This window comes from Nelumbo lutea, chromosome 3, assembly GCF_056320005.1.
Source record: "Nelumbo lutea isolate HS-2025 chromosome 3, American lotus-T2T, whole genome shotgun sequence".
Taxonomy (NCBI): domain Eukaryota; kingdom Viridiplantae; phylum Streptophyta; class Magnoliopsida; order Proteales; family Nelumbonaceae; genus Nelumbo; species Nelumbo lutea.
Window position 1 is genome coordinate 9416005 of NC_142686.1, and position 15268 is coordinate 9431272.

A 15268-nucleotide genomic window follows, 5' to 3' on the forward strand; every position below is an offset into this window, starting at 1 on the left:
TGGGAGTGACCAGTGGTCTACTCTTTTCTAAATTTGCCTGTGCCAGAGTGGCGACCGGGTCTTAAGTAGTAATGTGGCCCATAGGCTTTGGAGTGATTAGTGGTCTACTCCTTTCTGACTTTGCCCGTGCCGGAGAAGCGACCGGGTCTTAGGTAGTAATGTGGCCCATAGGCTTTAGAGTAGCTAGTGGTCTACTCTTTTTTGACTTTGCCTGTGCCGGAGAGGCGACCGGGTCTTAAGTAGTAATGTGGCCCGTAGGCTTGGCCTGCATCAGCTTCGTAATGCCGGTCACCTACTCCTACAAGAAGCTACTAGGTGCTCGACCTTCGGGGGCAGCACTACTAACTTTAGGTTGCCAGCTCATACGGGAGCCTTGGAAGGCTCGACCAGTAAGGGCGCCTATGTAGTCAGTTGGCCGCCAACTCCCGCGGAAGCCACGAAGAGCTCATCTTTGTAGGGGGGACCTTGCGGAGAGAACTGATGTGGCATTATCTAAATTGAAAGTAAGGTTGGTAGAGCTACTTAGTCCGTTAGCTCCTTGCATAGTCTCTGAGTTTATAAAAAATGTAAACTATAAAGCGATAGCTTCAATTTCTAAAAAGTGAGGACTTAGTTTTGGCAAGATGAGAACTTAGCTTTTGTAGGATGAGAACTTAGCTTTTTGTAGCGTGTTCCCACAGACAGCGCCAATTGATGTAATCGTTTTCGGCCACGTACCAATGTTTTGTGATGTAAAATTTTTTGGCTAAGTACCTCGTTATTTGACCCGGTGGTGGCGTGCCTTAGTGATGAGCTACTTGGTGGTGAACTGCCTACTAGCGAACTGCTCGGTGGAGAACTGCCTGGGGATGAACTGCCTGGTGGCGAACTGTCTGGTGGCGAACTGCCTGGTGGTGAGCTCCCCGGTGGCGAACTCCCTGGTGGCGAACTGCTTGGTGACGAACTACTTGGTGGCGAACTGCTTGGTGGCGAACTGCCTGGTGGCGAACTGCTTGGTGGTGAACTGCCTAGTGGCGAACTGCCTGGTGGCGAACTGCTTGGTCGCGAACTGCCTGTAGGTGAAGTGTCTGGTGGCAAACTGCCTGGTGGCGAATTGCCTAGTGGCGAACTGCTTGGTGGCGAACTGCCTGGTGGCGAACTGCCCGGTTGTGAGCTGCTCGGTGGCGAATTGCCTGGTGGTGAACTGCCTGGTAGCGAACTGGCTACTAGGTGGCCGGTGACTTAGAGATTGCTGGAGCTCCCTGATGCGGTGCAATCCGACTGCCCTCAGCATGAGGTGGTCTTCTTTCCTTTGTAGGCAGCGGGAGCTGAGGGACCTGCGAGAACTTCATGTTTTCCTCCTCTTTGTAGGTGGCGGGAGCTGAGGGACCTGCGAGAGCTCCATCTTTTCCTCCACTTTGTAGGTGGCGGGAGCTGAAGGACCTCCGAGAACTCCATCTTTTCCTCCTCTTCGTAGGCAGTGGGAGTTGAAGGACTAGCGAGAACTAAATCAGAGGTCCCGGGGGTATTTTCCCGGTGGGGGCTCTCCGATGCTTAAGTTAGCACTCTTATTTTAGAGAGTTTTGAAGATAATATGAGAGAGCTAGAGAGCAGGGTTACTTCCCTTTTTTCATCCCCCTCCCCTTTGGGGGTGAGGTCTTTATATACCGGAGTCCTCGCTGGTTAGGTGGGTGAAAAGCCTCCAAACGGTAAGACTCGTTGCATCCTGTTAGAACCGGGGTACGGTGGTGAACTCCTCGAGGTCGTCAGGCTGGCGCTTGTGTCAGGCGGCCAGGTTGGTGCCTGGGCCGGGTTGTTAGGGGGCGCCTGCATCAGTCGGCGGGTCAGTGTTTAGGCCAGGTCGTCAGGTCGGCGCCTGTGTCAGTCGGCGGGTCAGTGTCTAGACCAGGTCGTCAAGTTGGCGCCTGTGTCAGTTGGTGGGTCAGTGTTTAGGCCAGGTCATCAGGTTGGCGCCTGTGTCAGTCGGCGGGTCAGTGTCTAGACGAGGTCGTCAAGCCGGCACCTGTGTCAGTTGGCGGGTCAGTGTCTAGGCCAGGTTTGTCGGTGGGCGCCTTATGGGCGGCTTGACCGGATCATGCGCTAGGCTGGTCTAGGTCGGCCAGGTCGCGCAAGCCGCACGCCGCACGCAGCTCACGCAGGCCGTGCGCATTTCGCGCGCAGATCGCGCCAGACCGGCCAGACTGGTGCCCGGGTGGGTCACCAACTTCATAAGTTTGTTGGCTGGATGTTTTCCTAATTGTCACGAGGTGCCACATGTCACAATTTCACTGGAGGGCCACATCTACCCTCATCAAGAACCAAACAATCGATCTAGGTTCTAAGACAAAGGAATGAAATTGACTGCTCTTTCTGGCATCAAGCCACTAAAACATAGTTTCATCTATTCAAATTTGAATGTAATTTCACACGAGTTGTGTGCTTAGCAGCTCAAATAGGAGTAAATTCAGAAAAATCCATATCCTCTTGAAATCTGGATCTCTTAGGGTCCATTTGCTTTGCGGTAAAAAATGGTCTTGAAATTGAAATGATGCATTCTCATAGTGTGTTTAGTACATACATGAATGGGAATGTAAATTAGCATCATCAGGAATGAGGTTTCATTTCTAAGGGAAAGACAGATAATGGCCATTCCCTCCATTCCCTCAAATGGGGGAATGCCATTCCAACAGAAAAAGGAATGGGATTCTGTTTCCACCCAACCAAACCGTTAGAATCGGAATAACCTATTCCGATTCTGATTCTAAACCTCTATCCTTGTGAACCAAACGGGGTCTTAGAACGGTGGTCAGACAGATTTGCAGGTCAGAAAGGCTTGGCAAATATACGGGACCATAGAAATGATGTGTTTTTTTAGGGGAAGAACAGCAAATCCGCTTGAGATCATTCTTCAGGCGGACATGTTTCTCTAAAGGATTCTCTCCAGTTTAGTGCAGTTATAATTTAGAGATTCTCTCCAGTTTGCAGTTATAAGCAGAGAACACTGCATTAATACATTGGAACCTCAATTCCCGTATTACTTTTGATGGGTCTTGAGACACAACCACACACACAGCAACCACATGATTATATCTAACCTCTTATACTCAGGGTACCTCCATTGTAGAAGTACAACCTGTTATGCAAATGACGCCACAGAAGCTGAGCTTTGGACAATTATCAGAGGCTTGAAAAAGCTGATCGTGCTAGGCATTACTGAAGTAGTTTTTGTGTCAGATGCAAAGGAAGCTCTACTGAAGATTGGAGGAAACACTGAAAACACCAGTTGGCATGAAAAGCCCCTTTTGAATGGAAGTATGGAGCTTCTCTCTTTTTTCCTTAATATATTAAACTGATTTATGAAAATAGAAATGGAGTTCTAAGAGCACACGTACTACATAGCTCGTAGGCTTCCTGGAACTACAATTTTTTGGCACAGTAGTCCACCCTTATCTACTAACTCAACTTTTTGTACAAGGGGTACCGTTTGTCTCGATGTTTTGAGTGGATCCTGTTTTATCTAAAAATAAATAAAATAAAAATAAAGCTCATCTCACGAATCACGATGCTTATACCGCTGTCTGGTAAACAATAGGGGTTTCTATCACTGTCTGTTTGTTATCTATCTATCAGAAAGGTAGCAGCTATAGTAGGCAGTAGCCACTGGTCTTGAACGGCCGATCTTCTCATGTCTGTCTGTTTTGACAGTGAAAATCCTTGATATGACTTGTCTACACGTCACATCGCACATTTATAAATGAACACTCATGAGCAACTATTTCATTGGCAGTTACCGGCAGTTAGATCGTCCAGAGTCTGGCTGATATGGTTTAATTTAAGCCAGGTGGCAAATTATAATAACTCATATTGGCATACTCCCTAAAGACGCCACCTGTAAATTTTGACTCACTCAGAATTTGATACATTATCCACAAGGACCACAACTCGATTACTAACCTGCTTTTCCCTTTTTTTTTTTATTTTATGGGTAGAAATTATTATTTAACAAGTAGGTACAAGGATGGATGGATTCTCTTGCAAATTTGGGTGCAGTGACATACCATAACGGATATAAATTATTAACAAAGCCATGCTCTCATATATGAGAGTACTTTAACAGGATAAGTTAGGTGGCAAATGGATTTCTTTCAAAAAAAAAAAAGTTGGCAAATGGATAGTATGGTTAAATTTTCTCTTTTTTTCCTGTTATTTTGGTTCAGAAAACCTCTACTACGGAAACAAGAAAAAAAAACGTTTCATCCCTTAGAATTAATAAGTAAAAAACGAAAAAGGGGAAATCGAGGAGAAAAGATGTACCTGAATCAAAATTTTGGCCTTGAGCAATGATGCTGCAAGGGACTTTTAGTAGGATAGTTAACACTTGACTAGTGATGATTTTCTTAGATTTTGGTCAGTATAGCCACCAGTTCGAACAATAAAATTCACAGTGTAAGAGCTCGATTGATGATTAGAATGATAGAGCAATGGCAGTGGGGTGATAAGAAGGAAAATTAGGGAAGTAAACGGGACCGAAAGAGGTTGGGTTTCTGTTAAAATCGAATGGGGAATCTGAGAAGAATTGCATTGCTGTAAGTCATCTGTTCTTGTCGATGGGGAACAACGAACATGGACAATTGCGACCATGGCTCGTGGGAGGAGGAAAAGGAAAGGAAAAAATAGAAAAGATAACTGAGGAAAAGAATGAGGGAAAGAGATGGGGAGGATGAGAGAAGAGGGATCACTAGGGAGAAACTCAAGGTGGTTGCTGCTGTTTCGCCTTCGGAGGGAGAAGACAATGAACATTAGAAGAAAAATAATAAAATAATAGATAATTCCTTTTAACGAGGAAAACGTTTAGATGAAAAGCACATTAGCTGGAACAGGTGTCGCACATCTATTAAGTGCTCACTCATTGTGCTTACCTGACTTGCCTACTACATCCGGATCCATTTCTTTGTGGTGCAATCATGGTAAAAAAAGTGCAACATTCAAAACCCCAATACACCTCTTCAAGCATATTAGCTAGGGTATATCGAAATTTTGAACAATTTCATTCGCATTAGCAAATGCAAGGTAGTGAAAATGAACAAAGTGGAAATTCTGGTTCACTTATCCTTTTAATCTTATTTTTTTTATATTGCAAATAAATAAAACAAAGTAAAACCTAGAACAATAGTAGATTAGAGTTATGAACCTAAAAAAAAATAAGAGTTTGCACTCAATTCATTTGCAATTTCGCTCAGTTTAAAAGGAATACAAATACAAATTTGTAGAGTGCAAAACTCAACCGGAACTGGACTGCAAACAAATCGGACAGGCTTAAAAGTATCGCTGTCAATTAACTCCAAAAGTTTGATATTCTATTTGATTTTGAATCCGATTATTCTACATTTGAATATTAGAATTTATATCTAATTAATAATTGGATTTGGCACAAATTTAAATCCATCCAATCCTATTAAAAAATGAATCTGATAAAAAATATTATTTATATAAATATATGTACTATAATTATGTATACATATAAATATTATATAACTATATAATGTGTCAAATGGGCTTTTTGGCCACTTAATGGGCCAAGCTTGGGTAACTTGTTTAGCCCATGAACGCTCGTGGCTCCTTTGTCATGACCGGTGAATTGATTTTGGGATGGAACCAAAAATTTGAGCAAGGAAAGTTCATTAATAGACCCTGCGGGTCGGGCTTAACACTTATGATGAATCAGGAACTCTAGTTTTGAATCTGCAACATGGACATGAATTTATCATCCACCAGCCTGTTTGTAAGCCTTGGTTAGTTTTCTTAGTTTCATTGTCATTTGTCAATCTGGGGAAATGGTCTAGGCCTAAGATCTAGAAGAACATGATAATCAGGGGCACTTAGACTTCTAAGGATAAGCCTACTTCGAAATTATGCATTTATACAACAAATGAGAGATAAAACGTTACAACTTACAAAACAAATTTGTCCTCCTAATCTACTGTTGCATACATAGATATATATCTGAATTCCACAATTATGGTATTGGGTGCTCCTCCTGAGTCTAGTCATCATCCTTGAATTCCCTGTAAAAAAAAACCCAATCTATTTTTCATGTCATCAGGTTGTTGGGGTTGTAAAATATCTGCCTAATGACTATTTTTTTTTAATGGATCGACAGTTTGATCATCCAAGTCAGTATGCCGCTGACCAATTCAACGGTTTTGGCCAGAGATCAGGTTTGGGTTAAAATGAAATTGGTTGTCTGGACGGTTCTCAGATCGAATGGTTTAATCCTCTAGGTCCGATCAATAGCGATTCAAAAACATTGGTTATCACAATAAAATTAATGGGCGCATCCTTTTTAAGGAATACATTTTCCTAAGGGGGAGGCATATATGTAGTGGGGCTTTTAAACCATGATTTTCAAAGCTGTATTGGATTAGAAAGTTGGACTAGAAAAATCGGGAATAACCAGTTCCATTTTATCCTAGAACCATCTTTTTGGTCAAAAACCATTGATTTGTCCAACAAACTGCTGGCATAGATGGTCAAACCAGTGGTTTTTAGACATTTTTTATTTCTTTTGTCAGAACAGGCCATCTATTTGATACAAACGGTTGGATCGTTTAACCCAAGAACTGAACCCCTGAACCATTGGTTATCCGATTCAGTTTTAAAAACCTTGTTTTAAACCATCTCATCTCTTACCCACAAGACACCACTTCCCTGCATTGGAAATACAATCTCCCGTATGGAAGAATTTGAGCGTATAAAATCTGAGCTCCTCTTAAACCGGTTTTTGGTACGAAATCTTCTGGAAATCGCATCAAATTGGACCAGAAATACCCCTACATTTTCTAATTATGTCATAGGTGGTCCTTACATTTATCAGATGTATCAAAAACTCTCTCCTGATTGGGTTTTGTAGCCAGTAAAGACAGGGCTTGCGCTTGTTTGAAGTAGATCCGTAGCCTAAAATAGGACCCACTGAAGCGTGAATATTGGTGAAAGAGGTTCACGGAATATTCTCGCTTAGATTTGAAAGAGAGGGAAGTTAAATAATTAACCACTAAATTCACAAATTGGAAGGAGTACGTTCGCACTTCTATAAACAGCATAGTTAAATAATTAAGCAAATAAGTATTATAATAAGTACGGAAGGATAAAATAAAAACATGTGAAGTGATTTTTATTTTTGTTTGTTTTTTTTTTTTTATTACTGCAATTGAAAATGGAAGCATGTGAAGTGAATATACATAGTGGAAATATTGAATTCAATGAAAGAATTTGCAAGCTTATGCTCCATTACTGTAACTCGATGTAGAATGAAGCCAACACTGACACGTTTATAGTAAAAGACTTCCTCCAATTTCCAATTAAGCCAAAACCGAGCTTATTGGCACATTCGTCTCCAACCTGATACCATCCCATCAGCCCGTGCATGATGAAACCCTACAATCTCTGCCGTGTTATCTGGTTTTAGATCGGTTGTAATTATTGGTCCGGCCATCGGGGACTACACGTAAAATAAATTATTATACCAATTCCAAGGTCTGGATGCAGGACTGATTGACTGGGCATCTGAACAGGGGTCAGGGACTCAGGGCTAGGTAGCCTCTGCAATACACGTAAGGGCGGTAATTCTTGTCCTGAGATCTTCCCCCGGTTTTGCTTTGATTTCTGTTGGCGTCACTGAATTGGGTCTGGCTTTGGATTTGGCAGTTTCGAAGCCAACATGAATTGGCCCTGCGACGAGAACGAAAAAAAATAAAAAAAAAAAAGTCTCGGATGAATATTTTCCACATTCGGATTTCGGACTGACTAGTGACTAGTGAATAGTGACTACCTCTCGGCGGTATCGTCCATTGCCATACACGCAGCGTACCAAATAACAAAATACTACGTAAACGTAGTACTCGAATGTCAAGTTTTCAACTGCAGCAGTACCTTTGAGGAGGACCGAGGACGGACCTTCCTAGATCAGTCTTTTGGACATGAATAATTTATTCGAGACGGAGTCTGCATGTTCAAACTTGAGAAGAGTGGTGATCCAATGAGCGCCTTCTCGTTGACGTCGTGTCTGCATTGGTCTCATATTGAGAACGAACGAGAGTGCAGAGTCGCATTCCCACTTATTGGATGGAGTGGATCCTCCTCGTCCACTCTAAGCTTATTCACAAGTGACAAGGGAGAAGATAAGAGACAAGTTAGCGGTGGATAGTGGATACTGCAGTACTGAGCTAGAGCCAAGAGGTTAAATTGTTGCTACTTGGTGGATTATAACCTTTGGTCCTTGGCCTTTCTGAAACATTTCAACCATCTTACCGACAGTTTCCGTGCATGCGTTTGGTTTCTTTCAAGCTGATGGGATAGCCAGCCGTGTGTTCCATGTGTTAGAAAGCAAGAAAATGTAGATTTGGCGCGGCTTAATTTGTACAACTACAACACTTGTGACGGACTTTCTTATACTTGGTTCACTAGTTGATAATTAATTACCATGCACGGTCGGTAACTCGGTACCTGTGGAGACTTCAATATATTCATATTCAGCCCTCATATATTGGACAACAAAACCCAATATTATTAACAAGGTCAAATGCATGGGAAAAGCGGTGGCAGGTAAATTTGCCCAAGGTGCCAAATGGCTGGTTCGTAAGGTATTTACCTGGTTGTGGTGGATACTTGAGATCGAGTACTCCTACCTGCAACAGGTTTGGGAGGTTATTTGACTTATGGGTCTTGGAGATGGGCTACCTTGTTGGGTAGTTATATAGAGCAAAAATAAATAAAGGTGATTAAAAATTTAGGGATGCATCCAATAAATTTTCATATTATTTTTTGTTTTTATATAAATTGTTATATATATTTTTTAAATTTTGAAAAATTAAATCAGACCGAATCATGTTTAGATATTCAACATCGATCCTTTAACAGATTTGAATTCGGATTTGGATTTTATCAATATTGTGGGATCCAATCAGATCTTTAAATTGGATTGGACCTACCATATTTATACCATCAAAATGAACTCAAATATAACTCAATTTGAATTCAATCTGATCCTTTTGCATCGCTTGATCAGGCCAAGAAAAAGGCCTAATCCTCTCCTCACTTGAAAAGTGGGGAATCTAGGGTTGGGTTTGATTAGATCGAAAGGGGTTATTCAGAGTGAGAATTACGTTCCTCTGGCCATGGGGTACTTGCAATCGACAGTTTTTAGACAAAAGTCAAGCAAAAGGAACTGAATGAGGAGGTAATGTATCATGTGCAGAAAATGAAAATAGCCAAAGATTTGTCATTAACAGGGTTATGGTCGTAGTTTTAAAAATATTAAGATTAAAAATTAAAACAGTTTGACGTCTAATTTTGAGGATTCAAAGTAAAGGCTACATTGTCACATGTGACCAGTTATCTACTTACCATAGAGATTCAATTTACATGGTTCACATTAATCACACAAAGCAGTACTATTAGCTTCGTGGAGTTGAGAGAGACATGTTTTAGATTTGTCTCCTTAGTTAATTATTGTTTTAGTTTTTTAATTTGAAAATAGCACAGGAGCAGAGAAATTAAGAATAAGGTAACCACTTAATTAATTATCCTACCTTAATCTGTTGCAAGGATTCACATCCACAGCAAGCAAGTTGGATTTTTTATTTTTTCTTTCGGTTCAAGAAATTGCTCTGATAGCCAGAGCAGAGCAACACAGAGTTTCACGTTCGGCATTAAAATTGCCAAAGCACTTTCGTGTGTAAACGTTGGATATTTTTTCTTACTTTAGGCCTACCTTGAAGAAATGAAACACTAGACTAGGGGTGAAGAGAAGATGGATACTTGGGTTTACTCTCACGTGAAATGCTTGGAGAAAGGGAGATTACTTTGAATTTTAATTCATGTTGATTGATTTGAGTGGAATTTCAACTTGGAAAAATGTAAAAAATTAAACAACAAGATGTCCCTTTAATTGGATTCCTAAGTTTGTCTCTACGTCGTCATCTGTTTTTTTTTTTTTTAACCATCTTAATCTCTTCTTTTAATTTACAACTATTTGAATATTAAATCCATCAATCAGATACGTGGACTCTATAGTGGGATCTGATGGGAACCGGGAAGTTGAAGAAGAGAGCGGATTGTCGCCATAATCCTAAGTGGGATCATGGTGTGGTCGTGGGAGATGGGATTGGCGTAGAAGAAGAGAGAAAGACAAAAGCTTCCAGATGGGACGGATCCACAGCTTCAGCTTCCCATGGAGGCACGGAGAGACGATTTCACACTTACATATGTTATTTTGCAAAACTGGCAAGTCTGGCATCGGCATTTTTATACATACACTAATTCTCTCTCTGATTGTTAATTAATAAATTTCCATCGGATTACAACTTGCCGACTTGATGTTGATGTTGCATTTACACTAAATATTAATATTAACTTCATCTACATCTATACGTACGCTGTCCGCACGTACGGCCCTAGAATCTTGTAAGTATCATCATATTTGCACTTTGCAGGGATGCATGGGCTTCTTTGCCCTTGCCACGTGTGGCTTAGTGTGACCACGTGTACTGTTTCCCGTTCTTTGCAAAAACCAGCTAGTCGTTAGATTACAATAAATGAATAATCAGCCAATCGTTAGATTAAAATAAATAAATAATCAACCCATCGAGCTTGCATTTCAGGTAAGGGTGCAAATGGATCGGATGATCTTTGAGATCCGATCTTATTTGATCGAATTCGGATTAGATCAAAAAATAGGATTCGATTAGAAATTGGATTTGGATTATCTCTATTAAATTCGAGAAGATCTGATTCTAATATATTATATTTATAAATATAAATATATATAATACACATATATGTTATATATATATATATATATATATATATATATATATTATAAACTTGTTATGTTATTTACTTTTTATAAAACATATATATAATGAAAATAATTAAATAACACTTGCATTTTTTTGTTTTTACTTTATTTAAATTAGTATATTTTATTTTTTTAATAATTTATTAATTTTTAAAGAAAAAAATCAATTAGATAGATCCGAAGGTCCAATTGAATTCAAATTGGATTAAACCCATTTGTATTCCTAATTTCAAGCTTCACCTTCGGGAGTATAGATCTGTCCTCACAAAATGCGCCTTAAAAACACCCTATACGCACATTTCAGACTGTATTAAAAACATCTTCCGTACTTGTCATTGAGAGGCAGTAAACGGTTGGAATGTGCTATAGACCTCACCCTTCATTCGTTCTACCAACGGGTAGCAATTTTTCACGTGACCAAACACGTACCAATCCATCCCAATTTTTTTCTTTTGTTTTTCTGTGTCGGTTTAACTTTAAACCCACCGGTTCAGATAATGAGAGAACAAATTCCGAAAAATGATTCCGATTAAACCAGTACAAGCTTCTAGCAGTTCAATTAATTGCCGGCCGGGCTTTTGATTTTTTAAGTCAACCCGGATTGATTGAGAACAATAAATAAACCAGACCTGCAGGCTGCAGGTTCAGACCACCACATCCGTAGCATGAGGACGTAACAGAGAAAATCTAGAATATAGTTTCAAAAACTTGGACAAACTTCTCGGTCCGTGAGTGTTAGGGCTTTTAGGCCCATTAATTCGTCAGGAATATAAGGACAAATTTATGACAGCCCTTGCCATCCGCAATTTAAGTATCACTACACCCATGGACTTTTAAAGCTTCCAACTGCTTAGCCCAAAAAACGGAAAAAAAAAAAAAAAAAAACTTCAAACTGAAATATCACATGTCCAGCGCCACCACCACCAGGTCCACCAGCAACCGCAGCGCAGAAATGAGATCCCTTGAACATTAAGCAAGTAAGAACAATGATACATTTTGTTCTTTATAAAAAAAATAAAAATCCCTTTGGTGAAAACACTCTTCCAACTTATATATTCCTGGTAATTGAATAGAAGGTAGCACATCTGTTTTAATATATATGAAGGAATAGTTATAGAATTATCTTAGTGTTGATGCGGGAACAGAAAAGGAAAACTAATAATTTTATTGCATTTAGTACGTACGGGAGGGGCCCAAAGTTCACGAGCATGTGCATGTGAGCACATAAGGACGGCTACGAAGGTCGTAGTCAAGGCCAACTTCCCAAAAGTCTTTATCATGTTCATGGTGGTTGGTGGTCACTGGTCGCACAATAGAATTCAATTGAGTAACCAAGTTCAGGTTTATGTGAAATAATAAATTAATTATAAACTTACAAAGGTAAAAGAAAAATATGTGGATTAAATGAAATTTGATGAATATTTGTGGTATTCTACCTACTAAGGTGTAGAAGGGCTCTGCATTCAGTGGTGCATAGTATGCAATGCACCGTAGTCTAGTGGTTGGCACCTGTAATTTACAGTTTAAAAAGAATCAACTTAAACTACAGCTAAGAAGCTCCCTCCAAGCATATTATTAAGTAAATATGTTGGTGAGAAGGTTGATAAAATAAGTAGCCATTTGTCCGGTCAGCGCCGGAAACCGGGGCGCAAAAGCCTTATGTTTCTCTGTTTCATTTTTGATCTGTAACGGTTTTCGGGAAAGGTCGCAAATCGAAGCAAGCGGATGGATGACGTGTACGTATTTCTAGTCAAAGGGTGAAGGTGGAATATTAAGGGAAAATTTTCGATTAATATCTTGTATTTTGTCTTTATTTATAACTTAATTTTCAATTTTAACAGACCCCCAGCCATTGTCATCACGTGTTCTTATATGCGAATTAAATAATTAATTTTTTTTAAATTACCTTTATTGAAGGGAAAACTTGCCTCCCTGAGATGCTCAATTACTTCTTCAGCTTACCTAATTAACCAAATATATATATATATATAATAAGATTTCACAAAAAAGTTCATAAAATGTTTTAAGTAAAAACATGCCCTCTGAAATAAAAAAATAAAAAAAAAAAGAACAACAAAGATAAGGAAAAAAGAACATTGCTCTTTATTATGGTCGACCCTTTCTATTCTGATGAATAATGAAGTGGGGTTCAGGTTGAGACTTGAGATCAGCTGATGCAGCGGTAGAGGGTGATACTGTCGCCGACAGGGAGCTGGCAGATCTCGATCCTGTGATACCTAACATTCTTGCGGACGGGTGCGTCCAGCGGACTGGCGGAGTCACCACCGACCCATTCTTAGAGGGTGTTGTCGTACACTCGTACCCAATTACACCCCCCAACCTTCACCAGCCTCTTGTGGTAGTTGAATAGTTGTCCTTGTCTGTGTCCACAAATTTGAAATCAAACGTCCAATTATACTTTCCCTTCATATTCACAAAGCCCAAATATAAAAAAAAAAAAATCACTATTTGTTGTTGATTTAACAATTAAAGGAAGAAAGACTCAGAGATGGATGGTGGTGGGTTAATAAGGAAGAAAGGATAAGTTACTTACATCTTCGATCATTTGGTTGAGAATAGGTAGAGCAGGGCCTTCCCGGAAATCGCTCTTGGAATTCAAACTTGTACTATTGCGGACACTCAAACCCCAATACAGACAGAGAAAAAGGATGTACCGAGTTACATAGAAAATAAAAAAATTTGGATCAAAATCAAATAAAGTCAATAAAAAAACCCTTGTAATAAGTCGATAAAAAAACCCTTGTGCAAGGCTCCATTACAGCGGCAAATGCGCTCTGTTGCCATGTGCGGATGGAAGCCATGTGTGCAAGGTTTTTTGCTTTTAGGATATCTGGTAGATATTCTCTATGCGCGGATAGAATGAATGTGCTGCAGCTTGTGCAAGGGATTCATAGTTCAGAGAAGCTCAAAAGGAGGAAGAACCGAATCATGATATATTACCATCTGGTCAGAGTCCTGCTCCAGCTATTACTTGAACTTTACGAGGCTCGGCCTACAGCTTCTATTGATTTATTTGCAGAGAAGAATCAAAAAGCTCAGGTGGACGGCGCTCCTGAAGGGAGGAGAAGCGATTGGAGAGAAAAACGATAGAGAGGAGACGAGAGAAGAAGACGAAAGAAGAAGAGGAAGGTTTAATGCCTGCATACTACTTCGCTGATTTCAGCTTGTGCAAGGCTTCGATATAATTTCCGACCGATATCAGCTATTCCGATGTCATATTCCACTTGCACCAACGGGGGCAGAAGGCATTTTCGTCATTTCAAAAAGTCATCCATTCGGTTATCAAAAACGTGAGGGGTAATTAACGGCAGGTATCGGATTGTGGAGTTTTGAAAGTTCAATACTGAATTGTCATGAAGTTGGGGAACAAATGGATACAATACCCATAGTAAAGAGTACTAATCGGAAATTTTCTATATATTATTTGTCAGGCATGCGTTGGAAAGGGTATGGTTGACTTATTTTTTAATGTGATTATATTTCCGCTTCTGCAATTTCTTTTTCTTTTGTTTTTTATGCAAATAGGTTTGAGTATAAATTCGGGTTTAATTAATTTTGTTTCTGATTTGACTTTGTCTTATTTATTTGTTTGTAGGAAGTAAAATAATGTGACTCCTTTATATGAAAGAAAATTAAGGAAGGAGAAATGTGATAGAGATTTAGGTTGAGTTTGGCTGCACTGCAATTTTATTTGTAATGGTATAAATGTGTAGGAGTGTAAATGAAAAAATGCAAATTTTTATTTAATTTTATTTTCGGTTTTACTTTATTCTTTTTCATGTCTTAATTTATTTTATTTGTACTGCAATCAAATAAAATCATATAAAATTTAAAACAAAAATAAACTAGAATTTGCACTCAAATCATTTGCATTGCTATAATTTTGTATCAATGCAAATTTATTGTATTACAACCAAACACCGCCTTAGCATCACAAAATAAGAATCCAAATTATAATGATTATGAACATACAGATGCAAAATGTAAGCAGATATCCAATTCCGATTTGCAGCGCAAACAAACTAAATCATGATTAAACACATTTATTGCTACAAATGAGAATATATTATTTCTCAGCATTACACATAACTAACGGGATACTGATTAATGGATTATACACATTTTGCCTCCTTTTTGGATGCAACATGAAGATAATGGTATATGATCTTTGAATTTTGAGGCCATGTATTTGTTATCCTGAAGCTGCTTTATGAGAAAACAAATATATGTTTGGCATTTATGCTATAGATATAATACCATTTTCTCATGTTTGGCACGAGATGTGTGGGTTGGAAGTACCGTTTTCTATGAAAATGATTTTTTTTTATGTTTGTTTAGAAGCATTGCTGTCAAGTAAAATGTTTTTTACAGCAACAACAACATTTTCTGTTTGGTACCAATGTTCTAATAAAC

The 15268-nt window shown here is 39.3% G+C and overlaps 2 long non-coding RNA genes across 2 annotated transcripts; one reads left to right on the forward strand and one right to left on the reverse strand.

Moving 5' to 3' along the window:
* Window positions 1-12790: 12790 nt before the first annotated feature.
* On the reverse strand, window positions 12791-13808 carry LOC148862804 (uncharacterized). Its single transcript, XR_016110488.1, has 2 exons — window positions 13389-13808; window positions 12791-13258 (listed from the first exon to the last, which is right to left on the reverse strand). It is a non-coding gene; the product is annotated as an uncharacterized LOC148862804 (long non-coding RNA).
* Window positions 13809-14117: 309 nt separating this feature from the next.
* Window positions 14118-14607, forward strand: LOC148862805 (uncharacterized). The gene is made up of 2 exons (XR_016110489.1): window positions 14118-14302; window positions 14451-14607. It is a non-coding gene; the product is annotated as an uncharacterized LOC148862805 (long non-coding RNA).
* Window positions 14608-15268: the final 661 nt, after the last annotated feature.